Here is a 14,588-nt window from a genome sequence, read left to right on the forward strand (position 1 = left end):
TGTTTGTGTAGCAAGACTATATATTTATAGAGACTTGTAGATAGTTTTAATGACACTGGTGGAGAAGCACTGACCAGCCAATCTATTGGATTCTTTAAAAATATTTATGGTTTATATATCACATACCAGAATTAAAGCTTTGTAAAAATTGTAATCAAATCATTATTGGCTGAAAACGGCCAATTTAATAAAGGAATTGTGCAAGGAATTTCAGCAGTGCAACCAACCAAAATAACAAAAGGCAATGTTTAACAACGAATGATTCAAGTCACTCGACATTTACTGTGTTAATCATACATTTCACCTTAGCTTTATCTGTTTATATGCAGATATCAAGATTGGTGTGCCCCTCTATGTTGTTACTGATAAAAATAGGCAATTCAACCAAAATTTGTTCTCAAAGATGTGGAAAGTTCTAGGTTTCTAAGCACTACTTTGTACCATCTTCAAGCAAATGAACTAATTAAGCATGAACACAGATCGTTAAAGATTGCGATCATCACCAGAAAAGAATTATGATTATCTTTTCTTCCCAATATTTTTATCAGGATAACAACTAATGATTCAAGTTGCTTGTAATTTATTGTAGTAATGAATGCTAATGCACAATACTTTGATTATTAATTGAATAGGAAGAAATACTTTGATTATTATGCACAATACTTTGATTATTAATTGCATAGGAAGAGAAAGATATCACAACTGAAGAGATGTAGAAATTCAAAACAGACTATCCATTATTTGCTTTCCTAATGATCTTTGAAATTTTGAAAGCGGACAAAATTAGAACATCTATTGAAGCTCTGTATACAGGCCATTTCCAAGCACATCGACATTGGAAATGATTTAGTCTAAAAATGTCTAATAATGTACACATTAATGTTATAATTGATAGACTGAAAACTGCATATTCTTCAGAAACTTAAAAACTGGCATCAATTGAAATGAATGGCTCTCATCTTGGGGAGGCCTCATGATCTGAAATGGGACGCATACAAGGCTGCTGGAAAAATGGTGGGATACTTCTATCGATCCAGTAGATATCTCACTGCTGATGCATTCTCTATCTATATAAGAGCCAAGTACGTAGAAGGATGGAGTACTGTTGCCACATCTGGGCAAAAGCTGCTAAAAAGGACTTATCCTGCCTTGATAGAGTTCAAAATAGACTTCATATTCTCGTAGGAGATGTCCTTTTCTCTTCCCTGCAACCTTTTTCTCACAGAAGAGATGTTGCGAGTTTGTCTCTGCTTTATCGTTATTTTCATGGCAAGTGCTCGGCTGAGCTCCAATCTATGGTCTCTCCTCACCAAACTTTCACAAGAAAACACTTGTCTAGCAGAAAACACTATCAATAATTCCCCCCACAGATAAAGAGCTGTGCCTAAACCTAAACGTAGATTCCATGAGCAAAGCTTCTTTCTTAGAATTGCACACCTATGGAATTGTCTTCCATTTTCTGGCTTTCCAGCTGACTTCAATATGGTGGTCTTTAAGTCTAACGCAAACAAGTTTTTGATGAACTGTTTCACTTAAGTTAACAAATTTACCGAATTTCCATTATTATCGATTACTATGATATTTTGTCCAATTGACGTCTGGTGATGCCTATGTAAAAAAACATCAGAAGATTCTGTTTGATCCATTCTACTGAGAGATGAGTTGTAGAGAGAAAAACAAGTAATTAAAAAAATTTTTAAATCATAAAATTGAAAAAAGAACACATTGTAAAGATAATTTATAAAAATCCATAAAAAATAATATCTTTATAAAAAACAATTTATTTTGCACTCACTCAGATGTCCTCCCTACAAAAAATGTTTTAACACAAAACAATATATATAGGATGTCTCAAAAAATGTACTCGCACTTCAACTATGCCAATACTTTTATTTGTGAACATAGAGAAAAATAGAATAGGGACGAATACAGAAAAAATCATGTTCACAAATATTCAAAGCTGATAACGCATAGCAAAGGACCTGCAAACATCAAATCATTCATTTTGGAGACTATATAATTTTTCTTCATGAATGAATACAAAAACTGTTTTTATTATGCAATGTGACCACTGCAATGCATCTTTAAATGCACTTTTCAAATGCGGTTAAATTGCTTCATTGTCATCTGCTGATTTACATTGATTTGTGAACAAATCTATAAACATAATCATTTTAATGCTTATAACATTTCTCAGCAATAAATCATGCACATGAACAAGTGAACATTATTTTTATTAATAATTTTTAATCAAATGTAATTTTCTGTGATTGAGTGGTGAAGTTTTGATTACAATTTTTTAGACCTGTGGATTATTCATGGCCCTTAAAAAAATCGACTCATATTTTCTAATTCTCTAATTGTACAAAACCTCTTTACATGCAAGGACTCTCCAAATATGAACGAATATTCAATGTTTTCATATATATTTGTAAACTTTTACATTTATATAAAATATCTTCTTTTTTTTTTAATTTATGCTTTTGAAACTCATTATTTTGTTTCTATTTACACGCTTTCTCAGCGTTTAAGTATTACAAAAACAATTTTCTTAAAAAATGTCTCTCTGGAACTGGCTACCCACAAAATCGTTTCCCAAATTGGAACTTTCAAAAGAAGTAATCATCAAAAATAGAAACAAAATAAATTCTTTTATTTTTATTACATTTTAATGACTTGAAAAAAAATAAATTCTTTTGATTATTTTTAGCATTACATTTTAATGACTTGAAAAAAAATAAATTCTTTTGATTATTTTTAGCATTACATTTTAATGACTTGAAAAAACTCTTTGATGTGCATTTAAATTTCATATTTGACAAAAATAATAAGTGTTGGTCATCAATTGAAATGTGGATAGGAAAGACAAAAAAGTCATGTTTACAACATTAACAGTTAAAAACATAACTTATCAAATAATTGTTGTTTTCACACACTAACTTGAATATGTGATAAGAATAAACAATGAATTTATTCATAAAATATTAAAACATAAACTGTTGTAAAAAGTAAAACCATAAATTTGAATTGTTTTTTTATCTTTTGATGTCATGACTTTATGCATTTCTTTGATTTAATTGGAATATATAATCCTCATTTTAAAAATTATTTTTATCGATCATTCTTAATTTTTCTTTATAATTTTAATTTGTTGGAATATATAATTGTCATTTAAAAAATTGTTTTTATTGGCTATCCTTAATTTTTCTTCATAATTTTAATTTGAAATTCTTCTCAATATTTGTTACTTTATTAAGATTGTATAGTATTATACTTAAGTATATAGTATTATACTTAAGTATATAGTATTAATTATTAATACTTATTAATACTTATTAATAGTTATTGTAATACTTATTAATACTTTATTGGCACTTCTGCGTCTCTACGATGATTTGAATATTCTTGTTTTTATTTCAAAAAAGTTTCACAAATGAAAAGGAAATTTATTGAATTATTCCTAAAATTTGTGAAAGTTTTTGTTAATTCTAACAATGAAAAAACCCGAATCTTTTTAAATTACACAAAAGTAAACTAATAAATAGAACATTTATTGAACTAATAAAAATAGTTTGAAATAAATTACAACGGTAATTATTTGAAAATATGTGATTCTTTTAAATGGTCAGTTTTTATAATAAATTATTTTTTTTAATAAATGAAATAGCAAGGATGCAACATTGCAGCAATAGGAGTTTGATTAACAATGTGAGAATATAATTAATTGTGAGAATATAATTAATAATATAAGGTTGACCCTGTCTGACAGTGAGGCAATAGTGGTAGATGTACCAGTTCAAATGTTGCAACAATATTCTGTACTTAAGTGAATCGTGGCTTTGTTGAGATACACATGTGTAGTTTGCTAGCATGGTTTGCAGCGACCTTTGCAATACATCTAATGCATTTGTTCCAATTCATATTGTCTGAATGTTAAGCTAAGGAGTTTGAACAAAAAGCTTTCAGGTAACGTATTATTGGTCATTCTGGTGTCACAAAGACGCAACAAACAAATGTAGTTTTTTTAAAGGAACTCTATATTTTAAATATAAAATTTTCTTATCTTCATGCGATTGCTACTGCTCGCAGAATTCACATCATCATGCAGTCCGTCAGCCTCGACGACGATGACTAGTCTTCTGTACAGTTTAGGTGTTTTTTATTTGTTGCACATCAGATGAACACCCTCTCCCAGGATTGAACAAATTTCTTGTTAAAGGAAAGATTAGTTTTGGCAGCATTGAATCTTACAATCCCTTTATGTCCCATTCGAGTCATTTTGGGGTCATTTTCTCGGATTTAAGCCATTGTTTTAGATATGTGTTCATTTGTTTTCTCCTCGTGTCTGTTATGAATATGATGAGTAATGAAGGTTCGAGGATCGACCTCTATGGTACACTCGCATTTATATTGTGCTGTTTTGACATACGACCATCGAAAACACTGTGGATGTTTGTCTGAGACAGATTTAATTATATTAAATCTTCATCCAGTAATCTGTATGATTTACTTTACATAACACCTTAATTTTAAACCCTGCAAAAGGCCTTAGATATTTTAATGGCTAATGACCTTGCCTTCTCTGCCTTTTCCAATGCATGGAATATGAAGATAATAAAGTTAGATATTTCCAGTAAAATGAACTTATTTAAATCCATATTGTCAGTTGGAAAGAAGTTTAGCATCAGTGAGTTGATGGACTAGTGCCTGATTGATTAAGAATTTAAAGATTAAAATGAAGAGAGTAAGGATTCTAATAGGGCAATAATTGAGTGGGACAGTTTTTTGGCCAGGATTCTAGAATATTGATAATGGAGAATCAATTTTCTAGCATTCAGAAAAGCAAGATTCGGTAAGTCATTTGTTGTAGAGTTTGTAGAGAATTGAAGAAACTGCAACAGAGGACATTTTACTAGTATAGCAAGGATATTGATATGTTTAGGTTTGTGATGAACATGAGAATGCATGAGTTTCAAATCACTGAGGATAGCTTCTGTACACACGGGAAATGTCAAAGGGAGTGGTTTGTTCGGTCTAATGAGGAGTTGCAGGTGAACTAACGGCCAGCAGATTAGCATTCTTAGTTGCTGTGCAAACAACTTCATTGTTGTCGGACATTGTTGATTGACAATTATTTACCACACTACTGTAAATTTTCCAGAAATCAAGAACTCGTGATTTCTACCACACAGTGTGATTTCAGTATGTCTAATCTTACTTGCGGTTATTTCACTCTTGCAATCATCCTTATCTCCTGTTAACTTTTATCTATTTGAACTTAACTTATGCTGGATAAATCTGCGGAATGCTGCCTTTGAGTGAAGCAGCTGCACAGGTAGATATGAACTATTGATTAATGAAAATAAACATTGATTAATGAAAATAAACATTGATTAATGAAAAATAAACATTGATTAATAAAAAAATAAACATTGATTAATAAAAAATAAACATTGATTAATAAAAAATAAACATTGATTAATAAAAAATAAACATTGATTAATAAAAAAATAAACATTGATTAATAAAAAAATAAACATTGATTAATAAAAAAATAAACATTGATTAATAAAAAATAAACATTGATTAATAAAAAATAAACATTGATTAATAAAAAAATAAACATTGATTAATGAAAAATAAACATTGATTAATAAAAAAAATAAACATTGATTAATAAAAAAATAAACATTGATTAATAAAAAAATAAACATTGATTAATAAAAAAATAAACATTGATTAATAAAAAAATAAACTTTGATTAATAAAAAAATAAACATTGATTAATGAAAAATAAACATTGATTAATAAAAAAATAAACATTGATTAATAAAAAAATAAACATTGATTAATAAAAAATAAACATTGATTAATAAAAAATAAACATTGATTAATAAAAAAATAAACATTGATTAATAAAAAAATAAACTTTGATTAATAAAAAAATAAACATTGATTAATATAAAAATAAACATTGATTAATAAAAAAATAAACATTGATTAATAAAAAAATAAACATTGATTAATAAAAAATAAACATTGATTAATAAAAAAAATAAACATTGATTAATAAAAAATAAACATTGATTAATAAAAAAATAAACATTGATTAATGAAAAATAAACATTGATTAATAAAAAATAAACATTGATTAATAAAAAAATAAACATTGATTAATAAAAAAATAAACATTGATTAATAAAAAAATAAACATTGATTAATGAAAAATAAACATTGATTAATAAAAAAATAAACATTGATTAATAAAAAATAAACATTGATTAATAAAAAATAAACATTGATTAATAAAAAAATAAACTTTGATTAATAACAAAATAAACATTGATTAATAAAAAAATAAACATTGATTAATGAAAAATAAACATTGATTAATGAAAATAAACTTTGATTAATAGAAATAAACATTGATTAATGAAAATAACCATTGATCAATAAAAATAACATTTGATTAATAAAAATAACCATTAATAATAAAAATAAACATTTATTAATAAAAATAACATTTGATTAATAAAAATAATCATTGATTAATGAAAATATTTGATTAATAAAAATAAACATTGATTAATAAAAATAAACATGGTAATCATAAGAAAACAATTTAATTCCTTATGATAAAAACATAAATGAATATTTTATGTGATTATTTGTACAAAAACGAAAAAACAGTTATTTAACAACCCATATACAATATAATGGGGGCAGTTTTCTGATTATGCTAGAAAGAATAATGAACTGTTCAATCATTTGTCTATGGTGGATAATAAAGTGGCTGGCGAGGATACATCTACTTCTTTTCTACTAAAACACTGACCGGAAACTAGACATATTTTTATGCGACTGCTATGTTCCCAGAATCAGCGGCTCTATTACATACTTTCATATGCCAAAAAATACTTGTAAAGAATTTTTTTTTAAGTTTGAAAGGAAAGAAAATTAAAAAGTTCACACAAAAACATGGCTAAATAAATCCAAATAAAATGTTTGAGGGGTATAGTTTGTACAACCATTTCATTTGAGCTATTTTCCCTCGTAAGTTCTTCATTTATTTATGCTTTTGTTGTCTTTTTTATTTCATTTGCAAAACAAAAAAGAAATTCGAACGTATCTCTCTAAAAAATCCTTTAATCTTTGTTTTAATATGTTGAAAGAGGAAACAAATCTGTTTCAAAAGCGAGAATCTAATTTTTGTTTTGTTTTGAATTTCAGAAATTGTCACTGAAATTGAAAGTGTGAAAGGTCTCAGCTTTGCTGACCAAACTTCAAATGTTACAAAGTAAATCAAGACAAGACCAAGTCCAAGGTCTTTGCTGTTTATGGGTACTGCATTCACAAATTCCTCAAACTGAAACAGGTTTCTTAAAAAAATGTAGCAATAATCTGTGGAACCTTAAGTTGTCTCTGCACACTGCAACTAGTGAAATCTCACTTCAGAGATAATTCAGGAAGCTGCAGATGCATTATTACAGAAAGTTCGACATTTCCATCATACAAGCTGGACAAAAAGCATACACTGATCACTGGACAAAAAGTGTTGTTGTCCCATTCAAGCCCCAGAACAGTTCTCGATTCCACTATAGAACCTGATGAAAACCTTGGCATGTGTATTGGCCAAACATGGATAAGCAATTAGAGGAACTTGTAAAAAGTTCTGCCAAATGTCAACTGGTTGCGAAGTCTCCTCAGAAAACGACATTGCATGCGTGGCCTAATCCAGAAATGCCTTGGTCATGACTATACATGGATTTTGCAGGAGCAATTAATGGATAGCATTACTTAATATTACAATAAGTGGCCAGAAGTCTTCCAGATTAACCATAACTACCTCAAATGAAACTAAACAAACCACAAAAAATTTTCAGCTGGTTAGTCGTTCCTGAAATCTTAGTTTCTGATAATAGTACTGCATTTACCTCAGCAAAATTTTCTGAAATAAAACTATTCAGGATCTCAGATCTCCACCTTTCTATCCTCAATCAAATGGCCAAGCCGAACACTTTGTGACACATTTAAGAGAGCACTTCAGAAGTTTAAAGAGGGAGGAACTACGCGAGAGATCATAGAATTATTTTAAATAGCTATAGAGCTACCCCAAATCCAAATTGGCCAAATGGAAAGTCTCCCGCTGAAGCACTGATAAACAGAAAAATACATTTACCAATGGATGCTATTCGTCCATCATCAAATAATCTTCCCAAGAGAAACATCTCATCTAATCTTTGTCTTTCAGAATGCTTCACCACGGAATCTACACAATTTCTCCTGTTCTCTTGCGTGAAAGTTTGCAGGTCCCAAACACTCTCCAATCCTGTGTTCTGTAGCAGGTTGTCAATGTAGGTCATCCTTCTTCTACCATGGTTTGAGTGTACATCTGGTGATATCCAGAGAACCAGCTTGCTGGCTTCCTCTTCACTGTGTCCCATGCTATTCTCATCCTTCTCTGCAGTATTTTCAGTGACACTGGTGGTAGGTCACTATAAAGCTGTTGGTTTGCTTCGTGGGTCATCTTGAGCATCCATGTGTATCAATCATCCAGTCGCTTACTCAGCGATTTGTAAGAGTCCATGCCTTAGCACCATGGAGAAGGACTGTTTCGATTGTGGCAACAAAGAGTCTTAGTTTCAACTTTTCTGAGAGAGTGGATGACCATATCTTCCTCAACTTGTGACATGCACTCCATGCCAGTGCTTTTCTCACTTCAAAATCGTTTTCAGTGCTCTCTGACCATGCTCCAAGGTACTTGAAGTTTTCAACAACCTTGAGCAGAGTCCCAGCAAGTGCCTTCACTGCAATTGGGTTGATGTGATTGAAGGCATACATCTCTATTTTCTTGGCATTGCAGTACAAACCCACCAATCGCACTTCCTCTCCCAATTGGCTTAGGACTTTTTAGGCTTGAGCAATTTCCTCAGTTAGTAATGGGAGGTCATCAGCAAAATCGAGATCAGTTGGAGACACTTGCTCTTTCATCTGTGCTGACGAAAACCAAGATACTCTTCTCTTCCATTGAGTGTCTTTCTTAGAACATAGTAAAATACTATGGCAAAGAGGTAAGGTGCTAATGTGTCTCCTTGTAAGACGCCAGCAATGATATTGAAAAATTCTGTTTCTCAATCTGGTGTCATTACTCTTGTCCTTGTGTTCTCATAGATCTTAGTTATTGCTTGGAGTAGATTTGGTGGATCAATATCATAAGCTTTCAATATTTTCATCATCATTGAAAATAACAAAGGAAATCTATGAAAATAATGATTGCTTTTGTGTTATGGCTTCCCACTCATTCTATCCCGCTGAGTAGCGCAAGGATATAAGCAATTGTTGAACGTCCAGATCTGAAACCATTTTGGTTTGGACGAAGATGTTTTTGGTTGTATTCTGTTTAGGATTATTTTGTTGACAAGTTTTGAAACCACTGACTCGATATGCCTCGATAATTTTGAGTTGCGCTCAGATCTCCTTTCTTCGGAAGAGGTATCATGTCAATCTGGGACTATTGATCGAGTTTCATATTCTCTCTCAGAAGCTTATTTGCAAAAGAAAGAATAATGTCATTCAGATCACATCTTTTCAGCACTTCCGGAGTAATGAAGTCTGGTCCTGCTTGTTTTCCCTCTTTTTCTTTTCCCCTCTTTCTGTTCAGCAATGAACCTTAAACTATATCCAGTGGTGAGGCCCCAGCTTGCGGGCTTTGTGGAGCCACCTTTTAATTACCATTGCTCCCATGTCCACTCTGACCCGGAGTGGTAGCACCTGTTAGGGTCCCAACTATGGGTTAAATAGAAACCGACTTGAAAACAACAAATATTAAAAAAATTCTTTGGATGCGGCATTAAATAACCTGAAAAGGGTTGATATGCCATAAAACAACCAAACCAAATCAATCTTTTCAGCAAATTGATACTCTTGACGTGGTGCACTTATATCGTGGCTTGTATTTTACTACGCCAGCCAGTTTTTCATTTGTAAACAATCTTATATACACCGCCTGGTGGCAAATAACCCTTTCTCGTGTCGAGCTGAGGTGAAAGAAATCAAAATTCAACTCTTTCTTCATTAAAATGAATAGCATTCTGAGCTGAATGGAACAAAAACGCAATTTACATGTGGAATTCTTTTGCTCGTATTCGATTTGACGGAGAATTCTGTTCATTTAGTTTTTCTCAGACCTGTGCTTGTTGTAACAATACCTTTTGATAAATACAGCGTGTTAATGGCAGAGCAGGCGACAGAGCAGGAAGTCTCCGGAGATGCGACTTTGACGTTCCCAGTCAGGTTGAGCCCAGCAGCAAAGAGTCTCCAGCTCCAGCAGCAACAGTTCAAACAACCATTTTCAGATGGAACTACTTTTTTCCACATTAATATGTGACTCTCAAACCATTCTTATGGGATCCACAAACTATTACTATGCGATTACTACTGCCTGTCAGCTTCCTGAGACCTACCTTCTTCAACCAGCTCATTCCTACAGCCTTCCAGCCCTTGGTGCCTCCAGCTCACTCCTACAGCCTTCCAGCACCTGCCACGCCTGCACTCTTCCAGCACCTGCCGCATCCTCCTGCATGCTTCCAGTGCCTGCCGCAGCTTCCTACAGCCTTCCAGTTTCAACTGCATCTTACTACAGCCTTCCACTTGTAGCCCTCAGCAGTTACCATTCTTACTTACTTTCTTTTTGTAAATAAAAGGTGATTCGTCGTCTTTAAACTGACTTCAGCCTTTTTGTCATTCTTCCGTTTGCTTTGCTGTTTTTCTTTTTGCCTTTGTGTCTTAATATTTTAGCTGTATGGTAAACTGGTTTTATAACTGGTTGTTAAACCCCCTGCAACACTCTTTCAATGTGAAAACACCATCATCAATATTGAGATCGTGAAGTGTTCACTTCTATTTACCTTGGTTGGGCAAGCTGACGCCTCCAATCCTAACTCAACACCTGGGAACAGAAGACTTCAAATAAACATTGCTTCTCTCTTCTTTCTTCACCTCCCAATACCAAAAGAACTTCCTTTACCCTCTCATACCATGACCCAGGAGCATCAGTTAATCCATAGATGCACCTCTTCAGTTTCCAAACCTCATTATGATGACAGATATCCTTTGGAGGCCTCAAGAATATATCCCTTTCCATGTAAAAATGCAGCAACAAGAAACACTACCCTAAGAATTTCCCTAGTACATGTAGGCGAGTCTTTTTTCTGTAGAGGAGAATCCTCAAATCTAGCAACTAAACGAGCTTTAATATTCCTTTCACTATTCTTAAACTTCTCAGTCAATATCCAACGAGATGATACAGTATTCTGTCCAACAGATGGAACTACTTCAAATACATAATTTTTCTTTAGATTATCCGACTCAATTTGCTTAGCATCAACCACATCTTGTGATAATTCCTGAGTTTGGGTCAAAAGAAGAGCCTGCTCTGGAAATGGCAATTCACACCATCCTTCTACATGATTCCAATTTCCACAGATGGGCTCTTCATGTCCATCAATATGCACATTGATTCAGTCTCGATACTAACCCGTTTGTTTAGGCTGTCTACTCAGAACTTTAACCTGACTCCATTCAGTTTTATCACACAGCTGACATAAGAGTTCCTACTAGGTCTTTAAGATCAGTATCAGCAATATCATCTATCTCGTCATCAACAGAACAATCATTCAGAGATTCATCACAGTCATCAACATCCTCAGTCTGCCTATCTATCCTGCTATCTTGAACAATAGTTTTCTTCTGGCTGACCTTAGCAGAGGCAAGAGTGACAGGGATGAACTCTTTAAGGAGTACCTCCATGACGAATAAGGACAAACTACTCATCCCGACCAAGAACCATTAGGCAGGACCTTTCCAATCTTTCTCATTCTTTGGTCAATAGAAGACCCTGTCACCATTCACATAAGTTCTTTCTACGGATTCTCTCACTGCAATAAAGTTCTTCCTCGCACTATGTAAAGCGTTCATATCGTTTCGAATCACATCTGAAGTGCTTGGTTCAAGTGCTGGGGACTATCCAACAGAACTGAAGGGGTTTTTGGATTTCGTCCAAACACGAGCTGATCTGGACTAACCCGCCATGATTCTGTAACGTGCTCTTGGAACTAACAGCGAAAGCCAAAGCAACATCTGGGTCACAATTAACATTCTCAATTGTCTTCAACATGGATTCGGCCACAATTACATTATGACGTTCAATAATAAATGGAAATTCTGCAGCTGTTGTTGTGGTCTCAACGGTCAACTTCTTATTCATCTCCCTAAACCTGTCATTGGAGAACTCACCGCCATTATCAGTCAGAATCTTCCGAGATTATCCAAAATAACATATCCAAATTTTGTACACACATTGCAACTCTTGCTTTTTGCTATCAACTAGACACGCAGCTGAATACCTTGTAGCAGAATCAATCAAATGAAGTATCCAAATCTTGTGAATATACTCCTTTAAATCCATGTACACTACATCATTTAAAACAGTAAACCAACAACTGGCCCCAATGGGGGGTTGTAATCACGGGTTAGTATCAGAGTGAAGACGACAAAGAAGTTAAAATATAATAGCAGCTTTATTGAGCGGCCATGTTACAAGAAGTAGTCCTCCTCCTTTTTAGGAGAGTTCTATAGAAAGAGGTGAGGGCAGTGCTGGGGTTTAGCTATACGCAACATCTCCCGTCAGAGAGGGTGTTTGTTCATTTTGTTTTCTTCTAAGGGGGAAGGGGGAAGGATATGGTTTTGAACGGCAACATGGAGGAGGGTGAATGCAGGTTTTCAAATAATGCGCCCTGAGCTGTTGGCTGTCATTCCTTTCACAAATGTTTTCTTCAGTTCATTTTCCTGTGTAATCCTTTCTTTTTGTGATATGGGATTGTCAGGCTGTATTTGGGACTGAGGGTGATCATCAGCTATGTGTGTTGCTTGATGTGTCCTGGGAAGGAATGTTTTGACTCAGGCGTTTTGTGTAGGAATTGCCTGTTTCGGTGGTATCGTTGTCCGTCTCTTGCTTCCACTTCATTTGTTTTCGGATCATTGCTTCCCTCCACTCTCTTGTGTAAGGACTGTGTGGCTGGACTCGAACATTATCACCCACGTTTAGGCTTTTTAGTTCTTTCCCCGTCTTATGGTGACTAATCCTCTTCTCTTGTTTCCTCCATGCTTCATCAGTTGAATGTGGGTAACGAGGCTTGAGCTTTAATTTGACAGCTGGTACCATTGATCTTGTCCTTCTACCAAAGAGTCTTTTCGCTAGGCTGGTGCTTAGTCTTTCAGTTGGTGCGTTGCATAGGTTCAACAGTCCCAGGAATGGATCTTCTCCTGGCGCTTTGTATTTCCGGAAGAGGCGTTTAACGATTTTTACTGCTGCTTAGGCAGCACCATTTGCTGCGTCTCGTGTATGAATAGCCATTTTCTTGCAAATTTCCTTGCAAATTTCCTTGCAAATTTTCTTGCAAATTTTCTGAATGCGTACGATGAAATTTGAGGGCAATTGTCAGAATTCCATGGCATGCGAAATGCGCTTTCATGCATTCAATCATGAGCGTATCCAGTTTGTCAATTTCAAAGAAATTGCGATGTCTGTCTACTGTGATCAGATAGTTGTTCCCTTCCCATGATAGAAGGTCTCCTGCTACTTGTTGCCAAGGTCTTTCCGGCACTGGTACTATGGTCTGTGCTTCTGCTGGCTGGTGGTCTGCATAGGTTGCACAGGTGCCACACGCTTTGATGGACATTCCTGGCCAAAATATAAGGTCCCTCGCTCTTTGCAGACATTCCTGGCCAAAATATGAGGTCCCTCGCTCTTTGCAGACATGTATTTATGCCGAGATAGCTGGCATGTGCCTTTTGTTTCATCTTGTTTCATGTGTAAGGATGCCCACGGATAAATATAACATAAAACCATTCGTTGTGTTTACTCGGCAACCATCTTTATTTAATACGCCTCTTACACCGGTCACCTCCAAGGGGCGTTACTCCAAACAGTGTAACACCTGTTGCTGTTCATGCAACATCTTCACTTTTCTCAAAGAAAGGAGAAGAAAAAAAACAAAAAAAAAAACGTCTGAACGGAATTAAAAAAAATATATATATAAAAAAATGACCTAGGCATTCATTGGGCAGACTACCCTCCTGCCTAACAGGGATTATTCTGCCCTTCCCTACTTTATTTCGCGTAGTCCCTGAATCTCACAGGATCTCTCACTACTCTTCCCGACCGTGTTGTCCGTAGGCTTGCTTTTGTTTGTTCGGGGCTTGATATCATTGGGGGTGGTGTCGGGTTAACTCCCTCTCCCAATTCACCTTCATACCCAGGTTGGCCTGTGTTATCTCTCTCTTCTATGCCGTTACCTTTATTCCTGACTATTTCGCTCTGCACTCCGCATGGCTGGTGAATCAACGATGTAAGTGGGGGTGCTTCTGCAGTTTTTTTCAAGTCGACCCTATTCCGTCGATATAGCTCCCCATTCACTTTTACATTGTATGACCGCTCATCCAGTCTCTCCCATACAATTGCCTTCTTCCACTCTCTCTGGCCCTTTATGTGGGGTTTCATCCGTACTACATCTCCAGGGTGTAACGGT

General features: G+C 34.2%; 1 long non-coding RNA gene across 1 annotated transcript in view; it reads left to right on the plus strand.

The window, feature by feature from the left end:
• LOC145271014 (uncharacterized) overlaps positions 1-10,726 on the plus strand; it is a 70,958-nt gene extending 60,232 nt beyond the window's left edge. Inside the window, exon 2 of the long non-coding RNA XR_013865652.1 lies at positions 7,231-10,726. This is a non-coding gene — a long non-coding RNA (uncharacterized LOC145271014). The remainder of the gene's footprint in view (positions 1-7,230) is intronic.
• The last annotated feature ends 3,862 nt before the right edge of the window (positions 10,727-14,588 follow it).

This window comes from Euprymna scolopes, chromosome 46, assembly GCF_053919585.1.
Source record: "Euprymna scolopes isolate OS-2025 chromosome 46, ASM5391958v1, whole genome shotgun sequence".
NCBI lineage: Eukaryota > Metazoa > Mollusca > Cephalopoda > Sepiida > Sepiolidae > Euprymna > Euprymna scolopes.